Here is a 20,000-nt window from a genome sequence, read left to right on the forward strand (position 1 = left end):
CCATCCTCGGCCTGGTAAGCCCCTCATGTACCTCCGGGAAGAATGGCACCGGGGCGGGACTCTGGGAGAGCGGGCCCCCCCGAAGAACCAATCGTCCAACCTTGAGGGCTAGAGACATGATGGAGGTCTCCACTCGAGCCCTACCCTCACGGCGGCCCGGGAAAGCATAGCCATCATTTCCGGATCCGATTCAGGCATTGCTACAGTCCCGGAGGGCAGCAGCGCAGTCGAATCTTCCTCTCCAGAAAGCTCCAGCTCACCCTCCGATGCAGCGATTGACATCCGATCGTCGGGAGGAGCGCCGAAGGATACTGCTGGTACGCTCCTTGTAGAGGGCCCAACACGTTCCTTTGGCAGCTCAACTGGTTGCAGAGTGCAAGACGAGCGATGGTACCCCGAGAGTTGGTTCCCTGGAGGGTTTGCCATCACTGTTACCCTCAGACCACCCGTGCTACTGCCTGAAGTAGCCCCCGCCTGACTGCGGCCATGACGAGAACTAGATTGAGTTAAAGGCAATGGAGCTCCGCCCCATTTGAGGTAACGGAGCTTGGCCCGCAACTCTGAGATGGTCACCTTCCTGCAATGAGAACATGACCAGTGTTGGGCAAGTTACTCTGAAAATCTAATCAAATTACTGATTACTGATTACTCCTTTTAAAAGTAATCAAGTTACTTTTCTGATTACTTTATTTCAAAATTAATTAGTAATTAGTTACATTACTAGTTACGTTACTTTTTTCTCCATGAAATTTATGAAATCCCAGCATACAGGCTCCCGATAAATATTTGTTATTAAAGCATCAACATTCACAGAACACTGTTATTTTTAACTAAAGCAAGTGGCTGCTGCGTGCATGGTTTGGCATGGCAGAATGCCAGCAAGGAGTGCTGCATTTGTAAGCTCTAAAAGACATCTCAGTTCATCGCAATCTCACAAATCTCTATTATAACACAATAAATATATGCATAATTAATTTTTCATAATGTCTACAATTCGTGTGTTATAATGAGAGGATTCGTGAGCACGCAAATTTCAGCACTGCATTGCTCAACGCTGCAAACACGTGTTATAGCCTAAATAGAAACGCTGCACATGTTAAACGTTTATATATTTTATATTAGTTCATGTTGATTTTGTGCAATAGATGAATAACAATTCATTTGTTTTAGATATTTTATGTTTAGATATTTCTATTTTGCTATTTTGCACACTGTACACACATGAGTGTCTAGTCGCCCACACCAGCACTCCCCCATCTTGTCCCGCGCTGCGCTCTGTTGCGTTTGGTCTTGCGGGAGCAGGTCTCTAATCCACTGGCACTTGATTTGACAGTACGTGTGCTACATCCTTTTTACAATCTCTAGATTATAAAACACTGCATTCTGTCAGCAATGTAACGCGGCAGTAACGTATAGCGACCTCGGATTGTAACTATACTCTAATTACTATTTTGAAAATTATAAGGCGTCAAATTACTCTGTTAATAAAAGAGTAACCAGATTACAGTAACGCTTTACTAAGTAATGCGTTACTGCCCAACAATGAACATGACTCATCCACGAACACCACCTCAGCGTGCTTAATGCCCAGACACATGAGGCAGCATTCGTGACCATCACCCGACGCCAGGTAACAACTGCATCCAGAAACGCATGGGTGATATGTTGTCTGTAGCAAGACGCAACGTCGTCTTTACAAAGACGTAATGTCGAGTTTGCCAGATGCAACGCCGTCAAGACGCACCCGTGAACAGTGTTGGGAGTAACGCATTACAAAAGTAATAATATTACAGTAATATTACGTTTTGCTGTAACGCAGTAATATAACGCATTACTAATAAAATTTGGGTAATATTATTACTCGTTACAATCTCAGTAACGCAAGTTACAACAACATATTACTAACACCGCAAAACAGCACCAGAGAAAAAATTCCGCGGGTAAAATAGTTAGTCTATCTTCTGTTGCTGGAATCAGATGCTTGAGATGACTGCAGCGACGGATTCTACATTTGTGAGATGGACACACTCCTGTTATTTTCAGTTTATCGGAGAAAAGGATAAGAATGCTTAGCAATATGTGCGACACCAAACTCTCAACATGGAGAAATAGCACGAGTAAAACCTGGAAACACCTGGACTGGTGCCACTAACAGTAAGCTATCGGAGAGAGCTGCGGGGTCGGAGAAGAGAAAAAAGGCAGCGGACGAGCGCAGACAAGCAACAAAAATTAAGTTTAACTAAAAATAACTAAATCTGTTTTTGTTAAATCATAGTCTATATCCGTTCCCGCTGTGAGGATAATTAAAATTTAGGCTATTAGTTTAGGCTACTCCTCATTGAGAATGTTTTTTTTTAAACATGTCTATTAATTTATACAATTGAATTATAGGCCTATAATTAAAATTATTAACACTGCAGTCATCAATGAAAAATAAGAGCAGCTTTATTTCGTGCACAGATTTTCAAAAACAACCTATAGGCCTACCTAATAACAAATACGTTTCTGTTTTTCACTATAGGATACGGGCCACAAGAGAAATATAAAGGGAATAATTTGAAAGAAAGCTCCGTCAGTTTTTTTTACTTTCTCTATAATTGACTGACGTTCACCGGCATAACTCTTGCGCACAGTTTGCGCGTTGCTTGCTTGTGTTGCTTGACCCCGCTCCCATAATATCAATCGTTTATAGGCCACATATTAGGCCGTTTTTGTATGTTTATTTTTTTAATGTTAATGAAAGTAACACCAAAATGGGGGGGGGGGGGGGGCCCATAAACTACATTTTGGCATTTTATAATACTTCTGTGGATATTTTGGTGAAAGTAACTTAAAAAGTAACTCAAAAGTAGTGTAACGCATTACAATTCAGAGGCAGTAATATTGTAATGTAACTAATTACTTTCAAAAGACAGTAACTAGTAATATATAATGTATTACATTTTGGAAGTAACTTGCCCAACACTGCCTGTGAATGCTCTTTTAGGGAAAAAGCTCTTTTAGCATGCTGAAGTGCACAGGGGAGATGGCCCCTGCAGCACAAACAGGGGTAGTGCAGCCTGATGTGTGCAACCCACTTGACATGGGAAACCACCACCGCTGAAGTGCCGTACCGCCAACACGAAGCGCTGAACTCGTTCAGGCTTCTCTCAGTAGAAGTCAGGAGCATAACGATATGACCACTCGGCTCCGAAGCGAAAAGCTGAATATGCGTTGCACCTGCTGCCTAGTTATACTCAGCTGGATGCAATCATTGCATGCCAATGTACATTGGCTCATTTAGTTTACACTCGAAGTGAATTGGTCTCTCTAAGCGAGATCTCAATTCGTTGGTCATTAATTTGGTCACGTGATGTCGAGAGGGACTGACTGAATGGGAACTTGCAATTGCTAGGAAAAGTTCAATTGTGAAATAAAAAGTTACTATTACCTTTTATATTTATTTCATGATGGAAAGATGTAAAGATGTAAATACAAAGTTCTGGCATGAAATTCTAGATGGCGCAGCCCGATAGATCTAACTCAATATGACACAACTGATTGGTTCTCTCCTGGATCGGTAACCTATGAGCTCGCTGCTCAACATTCAAATACCTGGCAGTGTTTGCTGTAGCAGTAGCAGCGCACTTCAGAAACCCTCCACCTTCCCCAGCTCCACCTGTATAGATCTGCTATGGGGTGATCATGTATGCTATGGGGGTTATTCATATATGTTGTTTGTGCAGCAGCAATATTCCTTACATGCTCACAGCAGCATGTTGTGGATGTGTCGGCAGTCTCGGTACTTGCTCTGCCGCAGCTGCAGCAACATAGCAGATTTATTCTGCAAAGACCACATACATATTAACATTGTCATGTACATTACCATGCAGTTGTCATGACAGATATTAAGAATTTTTAAAGAAAAAATTCTCAATTTTGACAATATACTGTATAGACTTAAATATCGTATATAATTTTAGTAATGAACAGTGGAGATGTTAAAAGGTCACTTTAGGGGTGGCCTTCATAATTTTAGCAAGTTCAGTGAAAGTGATTTTTAAAAAATGGCTTTGATGAGTAAATAAATGTTTAAATAAAATCAAATACATTTCAAGTGTCAGACAAATTCATAAGCAATTGCTTTGCGGGGTTGAACCTATTAGTTATTAAAGCTGTTCAAATCAAAGACAGACATCTGCTAAAGAAAACGTATCATGACTCTTATGACATCTAAATACTTTTACCTTGGAAAAAGAAAGTATCTAGGGTTTCTTCTTCAGAAATCAATGACATATATGTGATGCATTCCTCACATTGGGTTAACAAAAAACAAATTTAATTTGATCAGGTTTTTCAGATGGTTTCTTTGCAAAACTGCCCTGGAGCTGTTATGGCCAAGTCCCAGGAAATAGTGTGTGGCTGCATGTTAACAAGAGGAATTCCTCAGAACTGTACTGGCAAGAACTCATCTACATAACTCATAAGGTCACACTTTCAGCTTTAACACGAGGATTTCCTTAGAACTGTGCTATTAATAACTCATCTAACTCATAGAGTAATTAACTTTCAAAAGACCCAAACCTCTAAAGAACAATGACTTCGTAATGTGTCGCTTGTGTAGTAACTCATTATAATTTATAACTTTTTTTATTCAAGTTTAATCATTCAGTAATTAATTTAGTAATGATTAATTAATCTAAAAAGTTTTTTTTTTCCCTAAGGGCTTTGTGATGTCTTTTAAGCAGAAACAGATCTTAGGTAATACTGTATGTCATTCCCCAACCCACACACATAAATGCAGGGTGGAAGAAGCACGTGATGAGGCTTTTTTTTCTGGGCGGACCAAAAGATGCTAGAGTCTTATATTTTTGTGGTGCCAAAAACAGTGTCAGTTTGATAAGCTCTGCCACTGACAACTCTCTCACTCACAGATTATTTTCATCTCTTCTAGAAGATGTTTCCACGAACTTCGCTGGCTCTGACCTTGTTGTTGTTTCACGCTGTGCAGGTGAGTAGAAAGAGATGTGGATGTAGCACATAAATGCTGTTTTGGAAAAATCAGGCTGATAGAGTATATTGTGGAAGGTTGTCAAAGGCAATGTGTACAATAAGGTTCCATTTGTTAAAATTAGTTAACGTGAACTAACAATGAAAAACTACTTCTAAAACTTATCAATCTTAGTTCATGTTATTTCAGCATTTACTAATACATTATAAAAAATCTTGATCATTTTCTTAATAATAATAATTGATCATTGTTATATATCCCTCATATTGCAATCAAAATCTGCATACAATTTTTGGATTCCGATGAATCGTTGATTTATAAAACAGTCATAACGTAATATTTTTCAACTAAAACTACATTGTATCGGCAACTTCTCATTAATGAGTGAAGGGGGAAAAAAACAAATTTTGAATGTTACCATAATAGTCCCATGTTTTTACTGCTTTTACACAATACCCATCATATATATGATGGATTTTTTTTAAATGGTTGTATCTTAAAAATCAATCAATCAATCAATATTATATTATATTAAAACACTTGCAAACACTTGTTCCCTTACTAAAAAACTATGACATTTTAAATAATTTTTTATGTTTCTTTTCTGGTTCAAAATGGACCTAAATGTGTTATGCTTTAACTTTAACTAATGGGACCTTATAGTAAAGTGTATCCAATTATATTATATTTTAAAAGACAATAAATGTAATGTTATTGTGAAATATTAATTATGTTAATACTTCAAAGGTTATATCAATATAATTTAATGACATACATCATGTGCAGGAACCAAAATGATTGTAACATCATTGTTTTATGATGATGATGATGATAATGATTATTTTTTATGATTAAACCTATACGCCAATGAAGTGACAAAAACAAAAAATTATTCAAGCACAAGTTGTAATATCTCTCTGTGCATGTCAACAAAGCTAATGTTAACAGATACAACTTTTAATCTTAAAAATGTTTTAGTAAATGTTGAGATAAACCCTCATGTTGTATTCTAATCATTTTGATCCGGAGCATATTTTCTTTCTCCAGAAAATGCTAGATGATCTTATCGCATTTTACTAAAACGACATTTCTAGTCAAATTATTACCAAATACTGGATTCAGTCTTTTTATTAACTTGTTTTCTTTTAGTTAGCACAGGTTTTGTATTTCTGTTTTAATGCACCTCAGTTTTTGAGTGGATCATTTTGGCAATATTCACTCAAAAACTGCGGTGCATTTGTTCAGATCAATGAGGCCTACGATTGATCAGTTCCAAAAAAGAAATACAAATCCATACAATATCATACAGACAATGGCATCTCAGGACTCTGTACAATATCTTTCCTCAACTACAATTTGACCAGCCCTTACAAGTCCATACAATAATGCTCCACAGTAAATATTTTACACTCATTCAACTTTAAATGAGTGCATCTGAACTACAAACAACAACCTTCTAAACACTAATATAGAGTAGCCTAGCAGTTAATGAGAAAGTGCAAGTTATTAAAATGGAGAATTGTTTAATTATGAAAATAGAAAAAATACATATAATATTCATATTTGGGCAGTTTTGCTTTTATTGCAATAGGACAGACAGAAGTGGATGGGATCGGGAAAAGTCCTCAAGTTGGGACTTGAACTCCGCTCACCCGAAGCGCAACCACGTTACATGTCGGGAGTATTTTTTTTTTTTAATGATAATAATAACAAAAAAAATGTAAATATTAAAATATTTTGTACAAAAGTGTGTCTTTTGAAAAGGTACCTTTTTTGTACGTTTCTGAGACTGTACTGTCCTGTAAATTCCAAGTATTTTTTTCTATTTTAGCTGGTAACAAGTCAATCAATATGGTCATATAGTCTATGACCGTTTTTTTTTTTTATATAAAAGATGGACAAACTTGATTCATGTGTGAACATGGGCGACAATCAGTTGTATCAGACAATCAGTTTATGCCAAACAGACACTACTGAACTGTAACAGTTTCAGGTTTCAGTGAAGCATCGTGTCCTGTAGAGTAACATAATTAAAACAATGTGGAAAAATGTATTTAAACTAAAGCGAGCAAATAGCTGACTTTTGAATATTTAAATAGCCTATAATTCAAGGTATAGAAAAATAAGCACGGATTCTTTTGGCTAGACTCTATGATTATTAATCGAGTAAAATATTTGACAAATTCACTTATAATTTTGGTACTATTTACTTCCCTGAAACAGAGTTCTTCTATCTGATACATTCGGTGTTACATTCAGAATATGAGGAGATTTTCACTATGTTGCTCTAACATAAGAACAGCCTTCTGGTCATTGGCATGTGCCATGTGATTCTCTCAAACTCCTGTTTTCATATTACGCTCAAATATGCAAAATAAAAAAGGCGGCTTTCAGATAATTTGGGTATTAAATATTTGTGTCTTTTGTCTTACATTTGAATGCACAAAGTTACCAAAATATGCACCACCTATCCCTGTTAAAAACATAGCAAAACCTAACCACCAGGCCATAGATAATATAAATTTGCATGGAATTATATTTAAATTATTTCTTTATTTGTATTATTATTATTATTTATTTTTTTAAACAGATCATGAGCATTGGAGACTGCTGGACCAGTTCACAGAAGCAGCGTCATAAAAGGGAATGGGTCGTTCCTGCCAAACGGTTAATAGAAAATGTAGACTACAGTCATCTGCCCTATGTCAGCAAGGTAATAGATAACACCATACGATATAGCAATTCTCTCTGCTCATTGCATGTACAGCACATTACAATTCTAGCTTCAATAATAACATTAAGTTATTCAGTATTCCTGATTTATTCACTCAATAAATCAGTTTCTCTATTAAAAGACAAATGTGTTGCACAGCCAGCTGTCTGCACTTTCCACAGAGTACAAACTATTACTACTAGAATATAGGTAAGAGGACTACAGGGTTGAAAATGCATCTAACTTAAGGTATCAGGAGGAATTAGGTTTAGGATCAAATTTAATTTATTATCCATAAATTAATGAAAATATTATTATTTGTTTGATCTTTTTTCATACAGTAAGAGGAGTTAAAGCAAAAGGAAGGAGATTATGTATGAAAAAAGTGACTTTTATGATTTTCTTGATAACAGTCTTTGTGACAATTTGCACTAACATATTTTAATTCTATTTCACTGCTACTGCTCTGTACAATTTACCTGTTATTGTCGAGTCAAATCTACTTACCTAAGTTAAGTAAATGTAGAAAAGAAAATATGCAACTTTAACTTGGCCAGTAAAAGTTTGAGTAATAAAAAGTTTTAAAGTTTATGTGTTACTCAATAATACTAGATATCGTGTAGACACCATATCTACATAATTACACTCTAAAAAATGCTGGGTTAAAAACAGCCCAACTTGGGTTATTTGGCAACCCAGCTCTGGGTAAATATTGGACAGAACACATGCTGGGTTATTTTGACCCAGCTGGTTGGGTTAGATGTTTTTACACACCATGCTGGATTGTTTAATTTAAGTCATCTATTGTTTAAACATTATTATATTGCTGGCTTAAAATGGGCTGGAAATTAAAAATCACACACAGAATTACTATAGGCAAAAGCAATAATTAAAAAAAATTACATTTATTATTAAGCAAGAACATCCATGGACAAAATACAAAACAAATTGAATTTATTTGGGTGAATACAGCATAGTTTACAATATTACATACATTTAAACTCGTTTAACAAGCATTTTAGAAATAAAAAAGGCACTTTAAAATAGCATTTTAATTTAAGAGTATTCAACCGTTCTCTGTAATCGTTTTTTTACCGAAATAGTGCTAATTCTCGTGCCGGTGTGTCGCCGAAATCTGATCCGGTGCTGTTCGCGGAGGAACTGCGAACTTTAGACCGCGGCCTCACGTTTCACTCGTAGCTGAGAGATGCCATGACTGACTCCAAAACCTTCCCAAAAACAAACAGTACTGAGAATAGAGAACATATTTTAACATCAAATTAAATTACACTCAGTATTATAACGAATAAAATCAATTTATGTTATGCAAGGCAACCCAATAAAATTACCCAACAAGCTGAACCCAGCATTTGGGTTAAAAAAATAACCCAGCACTTGGGTAGAAATATTAAAAACAACCTTATAAAATGACCCAACAGGCTGAACCCAGCATTTGGGTTAAAAAAATAACCCAGCACTTGGGTAGAAATATTAAAAACAACCTTATAAAATGACCCAACAGGCTGAACCCAGCATTTGGGTTAAAAAAATAACCCAGCATTTTTTAGAGTGTAGTAATACGGCACTAACCCGAACACAGAGACTTCAATAGGCTACTTGGTACACATGACGGTAACATTCTGTGGATCATTTTTGAGTATGAATTTTGAGCAAAAAATTTACTCCACATGTAGCAAAATTGCAAATTACTAAACCTACACTCTAGAAAATGCTGGGTTAAATATAAGTGTAACAACAAAAGCAATGATAAAACAGTGTAAACAGAAAACAGCAAAAAAAAACAAATCAACCTTATTAATTTTTCATGCTCCAGTGCATGATGGGGAAAAAGTTGAGTAGGTTTTACTTTGATTTTTTACGCTTTAATCTCTACAATTTCGTGAATTTAGTAGTAAAATAGAATTTACTTTTTTAAAATATTGCCTTAACTAACTTTTTCATGTAGAAATTATATTTGTTTTTCTGTCGTATTTACTTCACCACAGAATCATCATTATCAGTGTAGAATGATGTTACAATTTTAAGTCATTTTACATTTTTTTGTAATTATAAAAACTATGTGGTAACAGGACTGTGCAGAATTTGTAAGACAGAGATAAATATAATAATTTTGGTCATTAAAATCAGTTAATGCTTAGTAATATGAACTGAATGTCATTTCAGTAAGACTCTTGTATGATATTAATTATTTATGATTTATCACTGATTGTGATTTTAAACAAACTGTTTTTTTTATTGACTTGTACACTCCTCTTGAGTGAGAGCAGTCTAACCATGCAATGTGAAATTTCTCAGATCCGATCAGACAATGATGAGACTGTGATGCTACACTACACTACACTGGACCAGGAGCCAAGCAGCCACCTGTTGGTCACTTTGTAGTAGACACATACAAAGGACTGGTTCGCATTACACGGCAAAACTCATCTCTTTCGAAGCTACTTGACTTCATCATAAAAAAAAAAATAAAAATTTATTATTAATTTATTTATTCCTTCTCTTTCTAGCTTGTACTTATTTGAACAATGTCTAAGAACTTGGTATTACAACCACTTATTGTGTCTGTTTGCCTCTTTAAGAAGAATCGCTTTATGTATCCCCCAATTGTAAGTCGCTTTGGATAAAAGCGTCTGCTAAATGACTAAATGTAAATGTAAACTTGAAATGTTGTACTAAGTGACAACTTGGATAATTGACCTGACTACAATTAATTATCCCATATCAATAAATTTCTAACAAACTGTTTACTATCCAAAAACTCCGGACAGATTTTTCTAGTTAATACGAACGTTATTTCCTATGGTATTTTTATAAACATTTTTTTTGTCTTGTAGCTTATTGGCACTGCATGGTATGCTAACGAAACCATAGCTGAAGATAATATTAAAATCAACATTGTTGTGGAGGACCAGAATGATAACCCACCAGTTTTCATCAAGCCAGAACGAAGCAGCGTTTATGAGGGGAGCCCAGTTGGTGAGACTGCCACTGCATTGCTGTTGTCAAAAATTACTTTTACTTACTTTTCTGAAATTAGGAATGACCAATCATTCACCTCAAAGATCTTGTGCGAAACATTTGTTTTTTGTAATAGCTCTCTCCTTTCTAGGTACCTTTGTAACACAAGTTGTGGCCAAAGATGCAGATGAGCCGAACATTCTTCACACTAAGATAGCATACAGCTTGATCGAGCAAGAGCCAAACGATGGCACACTTTTCTTTGCTGTTGACAAAGACAATGGAAAAATCTCTGTGAACAGCCCAACACTTGACAGAGAGGTATTTGTTACTAGTTATACTGATATTTGTATGTGTGCTTGTGTGTTGGTAGCTTCAAAAGTTACCACCAAACCGTCTGGATGTTCAAGTTCCCATTCTCTTGAACAGGAACACAGGTCTTTTGTTCTTCCGGTGCAAGCTGCTGACATGTATGGAAGTCCTGAATGAAATTCTACTACAGCTACTGTATTTATAGATATCCTGGATGTCAATGACAATATTCCTACTTTGGAGAAGGATGAGGTGACTATATGCATTGGCTAATGTAACTTGAATAGTCAGGAGGTCACATTTTTGACATTAAATAGTCTTTTTTTAATACCCTTGTGAAGAAGAATTGTTTAACTGTATTCATTGTGTACTTGTAGTGTACGTCAAATATTTGTTTTATAAATATTTTTTAAAAACTGCATTTAACATAATATTAATGAAATAAAAGTGTATTTAAAGAAAGTACACTTTCACAAAATTAAAAGAAATGTGAACATTGTACTTATGTCAAATTAAAAGCTTTACATTAAAGTACATTTGAAATTGTTAAATAAAATTGCTAAAAAATCTTTTGTCCTGCTTCAAAGTAGAACACTTAATATGATGTGTTGACTACCAAATGCTAAAGAACATGTAAAGTACTTTATTTTAATATCATTACATTCAGTTTGCACTTAAGTATTCTTTTAAACTATCTCAAGGGTATTCCTCTCAATTAAATGCTGTAGCATAAGAAAAATTGGTTAAAAAAAAAGTGTGGACATTTTTTTCTGGTTTCATAGTTTTCAGCAAGTACTGATGAGAATGAGGCACCTGTTGAGGTTTTGAGGATCCAGGCTCTGGATAACGATGACGAGAGGACAGACAATTGGTTGACCGAGTTTGAAATAGTCTCGGGGAGCGAGGATGGACGTTTCTCTATTGAAACTGATGCGAAGATAAATATGGGTGTTTTGTACCTGAACAAGGTCCGTGCTTATTTTGTACACAGCTCTAAGAAGTTCATGTGATGGAAGCAAGGAGATCAGGGCTGAAAGGTAATAAGGGTGTGCTGTTTACATACATATTTGTTAGGATGTTATGTATTTATTTATTCATTTTATTTTTTTATATTTATGTATGCATTTATTTTTTAGAGTAACTAATTGCACCTTGTTCTCTCCACTAACCTGTTGACTTTGAGTCAGCATCTGATATCAACCTGAATCTAGTTGTTGCAAACAAAGCTCTTCCAGGAGCACCTCTAGGGAGTGGAGCAGGAGCAGCAGGTGCAGGTGGAGCTTCTGGAGCAGGTGTTCAACATATGTTTTTTGGAGGAAGCTCCAGTGTACCCAAGGAAAAGACATACTTAGTAAAGATCAGTGTCAAAAACAAACCAGGAGGCTCAACGTTCAAGCCAAAGATCAAGCCTATATCTGTATCTGAAAACACCAAAAAATATTTTCCAAGAGTAATTGACACCTACACTGCTATAGAAAAAGACACAGGCAAAACAGCAGAAAAAGTCAAGTAAGTTTTCTCCAAGCATTTCTTGAAAAAAAGACTTTACAAGTTTAGAATATGCAGTACATAACAAGTCAAGCCATGCATATCAAACGTGTAGAAGCATTAATACACCTTGACATTATACAGTTTTACAATATTTGACAATACTATATTTGAGGTTTATAACTATTCAGAATCTTCATGTTATAAACCTCAATCCTTCAAACTGCTAAACCAAAAGTAGAATTTAAAATTGCAATAATGTAGTGGTCCATGTTTGTTTAGATATGCAAAGGGATATGACCCTGACAACTGGATTTCTATTGACACGGATACGGCTGAGATAAAATTGAACAAGGTACCAGATCGTGAGTCTCCATTTGTGGTAAATGGGACCTACTATGCCAAGATCCTCTGCATTACAGATGGTTAGTATGAACAAGAGGTCAGAGCATTATGTTGGGAATATTTACACTGCTAGTTAAAATATTTGGACATATCTAATTGATTTTGTTCATTAGCATTATTGACAATTTAGACAAATAGTACAGTCACCACCCTTTGCACACAGTATGATTTCTTCAACATCATGATGTTGGGATGCTTTGTAAACAGTAGTGAAGGAGTGTACATGTCAAATAGTAAAAGATGATTTAAGAAGGTTAACTGTAACATGTTTTGTGTTTGTTATACAGTTAACAGTTATTTAGAACTGCACTCTCAGACGTCTACAGGGACTATAGCTTTGCAGGTGGAGGACCTGAATGATAACTGCCCCAAACTCCTTAATAATGTGCAGACTGTCTGCAGTGATACCAGAGTGGTCAATGTCACAGCAGAAGATGAAGATTCAGATCCCAACGGAGCTCCACTAGAGTTCAGATTGATACAAGAGAAGACAAAGGGGAAATGGAACCTGCAGTGAATAAATGGTAATACCAAACAGATAATATTATTTATTTGCAAGTGTCTGAATGATGAAACAAATGTACACTATCCTCTTGATCTAAGAATGTTTTTTATTTACAATAAACTGAAAGCAATCTCGCCATATATACAGAAGATGATAACCATTCTTGTTCACTGGGAAATAATAGTCAAGTCTCTCACTGTTCCTCACCTTTTCAGATGTAAGTGCTTCACTGCTCGCTGAAGATGACTTATGGCCTGGTTTTTATGAAGTTACCATGGAGATCAGAGACAAGCAAGGACTGGTCTGCCCTGATGAGAAAGTCCTCCGTTTAGAGGTTTGCACTTGCTCTGAAGGAACGTTTTGTGTTTCAAAAATGGCGGCCATACTCACTACATTAGCCAATTTTGGAGCAGCAGGAAATAGTTTCCTAATTCTAGGATTCCTCTGCCTAATCTGTGAGCATGAGTTTTGTTTGCTGTGTACCACTGTAAATGTATTATTAGTGGTAACACTGTAAAACAGACATATGTTTTAAATGTGTGTGTTTGTCTTTCTCTATTTTTAGTGGCGCTCATGTCCGTAATAAAATGTGAATTTGGGAATCATGGAAAACTATTTATTGATATCCCATTTGAAACCAAGCAACATCTTATCTCCTATTGCACAGATGTGTATTTAAAGGGATAGTTCACCCAAAAATGAAAATTTGATGTTTATCTGCTTACCCCCAGGGCATCCAAGATGTAGGTTACTTTGTTTCTTCAGTAGAACACAAATTATGATTTTTAAGTCCAGCCGTTGCAGTCTCAGTCGTATATTGCATGGCAATGGTAACAAAATCTATGAGAGTAAAAAAAACATGCACAGACAAATCCAAATTAAACCCTGCGGCTCGTGATGACACATTGATGTCCTAAGACACGAAATGATCGGTTTGTGCGAGAAACCGAACAGTATTTATATAATTTTTTACCTCTAATACAGCACTATGTCCAACTTCCTTGAGTGCGCGCGCGGCATCCGATGCGTGAGGTGTGTAACGCGCTAATTTATTTGACAAATAATTTTGTATTGTAGTGTCAGGGGCATCATTTTTGAGAGGGCACAAGTGAGGGGGAGGGGGGGGGGGGCGCTAAAATTTAAAGTTTCATCATGTTTCATTTATTTGACAAATAATTTTGTATTGTAGTGTCAGGGGCATCATGCACTCATTATTTCTGAGGGGGCACGAGTGAAGGGGGTGGGGGGGCTCTCATGCTTGTCATGTGACACGCAGCAGCCACAATACCACTGTATAACTGATATAGGCTCAGTGGTGTATAAAGTACCTGAAAGCCATACTCAAGTAAAACTACAGATATCTTACCAGAAAATGACTGGTAGAAGTTGAAGTCACCGTTTAGAATATTACTTGAGTAAAAGTCTTAAAGTATGTGATATTTATTGTACTTAAGTAGAAAAAGTATATATTTTTTATCTTAAATGTACTTAAGTATTGAAAGTAAAAGTACAAATAAATGCAAAATGGAAAAAGAGCATATATGCACACAAAAAGTGGATGCATTTAAACTGCAGTTACAGATGCTTATATAGGCCTAATGTTTTGGTTTTAACATAAAACGTTGAATACTGATATTTGAAATAATTAAAAACATGAAAAAAACAGTCGAAATGTGAAATTAAAACCGCCAGTAGGTAGCAGCAAGTGACTGTTAATGAGTGAGTCATTGCGTTTCAACCGATTCATTCAAACGGGTGATTCATTCAGAAACAAAGCATTTGACTGTGTTAATGAGTGAATCACTGAATCATTTATTCAACCGATTCGTTCAAAAAGCTGATTCATTCAATAAGTAAACACCATTCCTCAGAGACACAAAACAGTGCTGTGATCTTTGTTAGGAACTATTTCCGTTAGCAAAATTTAGCAAAAACAAGCAATATTGTCTAAAATGTAAGTCACTTATTGCTTTACTGAACTTGTATAAAATTATTATTAAATGTGTCCATTCTGAAGTCTGCAGAAAAACGGTGCTCTTTGTGTGATATAGATTAAGTTAACTATATTAAATATAAATATATAAAGCATACAGAAGCATTTTTTTCCGTCTATAATTTTGAATGCCTGGAATTTTGAGTTTTAATAGACTAATAAATCACGTGTGTGCACTCTGTGTGTAACAGAAGAGGTCTGACGCAACAGGTTAGTATATCAAAATAGGTTTATTCGGTCACAGAGAGTACTGGGGTAGGGTTCAGAGGATGTGATGGTGAGGGAATTGTTCGAAGGATATGATGAGCGGGGTAATCCAGGTCTTTGGCTTTACCAGAGCTGGAATGCAGGCAGGAGGAGCACACACCTCAGCGATCTGTGAACTAGGAGGAACACAGGAGGTAAGCAATGCAGGAAGTGTTCAAATGGAAGCAGTAGCAAAGTCATTGAGTCCTCTACATGTATACGAGACCGGACAGTGAGGGTGTCTGAGGTGTGTGCTTTTATGCAGGCTGGTTGATGAGGTGCTAGATTGGTGACAGGTGCAGGTGCTCAGAATTCAGGTGAGAGGGATCATTGTGATTGGGTGGTGGTGGAGCCTGGCCGATCTGTTACACTGTGTGTGTGATTTGGTGAACACTTACCACATTATCGCAGATGATGCTGTATCGCACAGCACACCCAAGCCTCGACTGGAGTGGGAAATGAATCACCTGTGGTTGCGCGCACTTGTTTGCACATGAGCAAAGGTGTTTTTTAGGAGTCTAACTTGCAGACACCAGACCACTGATTCGTCAAACCTGCTTTCCTGCAGTCCATGTTCTTCTGACTTCTGACTATTTTGTAGTAAGTAACGAATATGCTTCGGGGAAATGTATCAGAGTAAAAGTATACATTTTAATTAGGAAATGTAGTGGCGTAAAAGTTGGCTGAAATATAAAAACTCAAGTAAAGTACAGATACTCCCAAAAAATACTTAAGTACTGTAACGAAGTATTATTACTTAGTTACAATACACCACTGTATAGGCTTATGTCCCTTCTGAAAAAACAAACAAACAATAAAACCATCACAGAAAATGTATATGGTTTCCACTACAAATAGCAATGCAAGCATTACAAACCATCAACTTTTAACCATTAAAACCAACCAACAGGTTCCATTACAGTTTCCAGTAAAACCACTACAAGTCCCATTATAACCAGTAAAACCATTATACATTTTGTAATGGTGTATATTGTTTTTTTCAGCAGGGGTTTTATTTTCATTCAATATATCATGAAACATCTCGATTCTCAAATATGTTTAAGTAAATGCATTTTACACCTTTGTAGATAGTTAGTTGATCTATAATGGGCGATGGGCAAAGTAGCCTAATAGTGTAATCTATTAACTTTTCATAAAAATCCGTCTTTTTACTTAGTAAGTAACAGATATGAGTGTCATACCATAAAATAGTTTTAATACGACTGACTTTGTATTTAATGTGAATTTAATAAAAACATTTTAAGTTACTAATTAGCCTATAACACTTTCATTTTACAAAAAGAGAGCAAAGAACCTTTATATTATCAAAGAACATTTTCACTTCAGTCCAGTGAGTTCAAGCACTATCAGAAACTCCCATAATAATCTCTAAAGCTGTTTACACTGTGAAATTAATATCTTACTTACATTCGTACGTCTTCACTTTCTTGTTTCTGATGAGAGAATTAGCCAGAAAATTCAGTCAGCCAGCGCTTGCAGTGACGAAACAGAGTGTTTCAGCGATGACTCATCTGAATTGTATGTGATTGGTTATAATGTGCAGCGCTTTAAAAACGTGTGTGTGCCAGCCAGAGAACGCAGATTTGAGTTTAGCAGCTGGTGATGTTTTTATTTTTTATATATATAGTTTATAGGACAAACTGCACATTTAACGCAAAATGGTTTGGTGTGATATGATTCCAAATTTAGGGGGGCCAAGCTTGTTGACAGGGGGGCACTGCCCTCCCCCGCCCCTGCTGCAGAGGATCTATTGGTGCGGAAGTGATGTAATGCTAAATTTCTCCAAATCTGTTCAGAAGAAAAAACAAACTCATCTACATCTTGGATAACCATAGAAGAAAGAAAGCCACACAGATTTGGAGCAACATGAGTCAATGATAAAATAACTTAAATTTTTGGGTATACTATCCCTTTAACACTGAATGAAATTACAAGTAGAATGACACTTCTCCTCATTCTTTTGCAGAATTGATTATCCAAAGCAAGGACTGAAGCACTATGATTATGAGGGCGAAGGATCTGTTACCAGTTCCATTGGGAGCTGCAGCTTCATAGAGTCTAATGATGATCTGGAGTTCTTGAACAACCTGGGTTCAAAGTTCAACACCTACACTGTGAAATTAATATCTTACTTACATTCGTACGTCTTCACTTTCTTGTTTCTGATGAGAGAATTAGCCAGAAAATTCAGTCAGCCAGCTCTTGCAGTGACGAAACAGAGTGTTTCAGCGATGACTCATCTGAATTGTATGTGATTGGTTATAATGTGCAGCGCTTTAAAAACGTGTGTGTGCCAGCCAGAGAATGCAGATTTGAGTTTAGCAGCTGGTGATGTTTTTATTTTTTATATATATATAGTTTATAGGACAAACTGCACATTTAACGCAAAATGGTTTGGTGTGATATGATTCCAAATTTAGGGGGGCCAAGCTTGTTGACAGGGGGGCACTGCCCTCCCCCGCCCCTGCTGCAGAGGATCTATTGGTGCGGAAGTGATGTAATGCTAAATTTCTCCAAATCTGTTCAGAAGAAAAAACAAACTCATCTACATCTTGGATAACCATAGAAGAAAGAAAGCCACACAGATTTGGAGCAACATGAGTCAATGATAAAATAACTTAAATTTTTGGGTATACTATCCCTTTAACACTGAATGAAATTACAAGTAGAATGACACTTCTCCTCATTCTTTTGCAGAATTGATTATCCAAAGCAAGGACTGAAGCACTATGATTATGAGGGCGAAGGATCTGTTACCAGTTCCATTGGGAGCTGCAGCTTCATAGAGTCTAATGATGATCTGGAGTTCTTGAACAACCTGGGTTCAAAGTTCAACACCTTGGCTGAGGTGTGTGGACTCAGACACACTGACCCAAAAGTTATTGTTAATACTGTTGAGACAACACCAAATGCGGCTGCATCTTCCAGTCACGTGACCAACATCATCCAGCCCAGGCCTGAGGAGATACCTGTTAAATCCCCACTTGTCCAACCCGAACCTAATCAAGGGATTGTCATACAGGAGCCTATGTACTATGGATTCAACCAGCCAATGGCAAGCAATGTTTTGCTGTCAGAGAAATGGCTTGGCCAAGGAGTGTACATAATTAATGGAACTCCAGAATCTGGGAGAATTCTGACTCAAGGTAACGGCCATACACTTGAACATTTTAGTAGTGGACAACAGGCTGTTCTAGCTAACAACATCATTGGTGATTCAGTCTTGTACTCACAAATTGGACCTCAAAGTCCAGCCATGATTACCAAAGGTTTAGGGGAAGTTAATCCTGCTGTAATTGAGAACCTTTCACCAACTCCAAACCTTGTATTGATGCCACAGCAACAACTAGATCACTGCATGTAGATGTTCAGATCTAGATGTTCACTGCAGATGTTAAGAGAGAACGGGCAGGGTAGATTAACTCTTATAGATGGTTCAGTAAATGAAGGTAAAGTATTCGTTGGAGGTCTAGGTCCAAGTCATCGTCCCATGAGCCCTCAACTACTTTACCCAGTAAGTTCTTAAGAGTTGAGTGGAATGGTACATATGAACCAAACAGTAGTTGATGGCTCCCTTTCCAGTGCACAGAATGAAGGGACCGTAACAATTGTAGAAAGTCCTGTCAATGGAAGCAATGATTGATTGGTGGTCCTTACCAGAGTGCTTCAAAAAAAGGTGAAGAGATTAGACTACTGGTTAGTGGTCATTCTGTTCTAGAGGCTCCTGTTGGTAGAGGTAATTTACTGGTTGCAGGCCCAGGTCAGTATCCTGTGTCTATGAGCGCAGGAACGCCAAACCTAGTGAGACTGCCTCAAGTTGCAAATGGACAGGTAAATAACAGTCAGCTATTAGTAAATGGTGTTCAGAACATTGTATCAGGGAAAGGTGGACAGAGCAGACAATTGGTTAGTGGTCCCACAATTCTAGAGGGTTCAAGTCAGCTTCCACTTGCCATGAGTCCGGGAGTACTTAGTCCAGTGGAACTTACTCAGGCAGCAAACAGACAGTTATTCCGTTCGACAGTGTCCAGAGTTCTGACTTCAATGGTTATGATGCCGGAATCCAAAGGACTTGCAACAAATGGGCAGCTGGACATTGAGCAGTGATCTAATTTTTGGTCTAGTGGCATTAATACCTAATTACTTCTAAAGTGAAATCGCAATCAACCACCCCTTTAAGAATTGTAAATTTTTCAATATTTACTTGGCCTGGGTGGTCTGAGCCTATTTCAAGGTCAATATTGTTGTAGCGTCTGCGTAGAATCATGCATGATCTTTGGGGTGTTTATGGCTTAAGAGACCCTTTTAGCCTTTTGACATTTGCATATAAATTACAGTTCTGGTCAGA

The 20,000-nt window shown here is 36.7% G+C and overlaps 1 pseudogene; it reads left to right on the forward strand.

Moving 5' to 3' along the window:
• Positions 1-4,322: 4,322 nt before the first annotated feature.
• On the forward strand, positions 4,323-19,783 carry LOC107588894 (desmoglein-2-like; annotated as a pseudogene).
• The last annotated feature ends 217 nt before the right edge of the window (positions 19,784-20,000 follow it).

The sequence above is a fragment of the Sinocyclocheilus grahami genome, unplaced genomic scaffold, assembly GCF_001515645.1.
Source record: "Sinocyclocheilus grahami isolate Dianchi unplaced genomic scaffold, SAMN03320097.WGS_v1.1 scaffold109.1, whole genome shotgun sequence".
Taxonomy (NCBI): domain Eukaryota; kingdom Metazoa; phylum Chordata; class Actinopteri; order Cypriniformes; family Cyprinidae; genus Sinocyclocheilus; species Sinocyclocheilus grahami.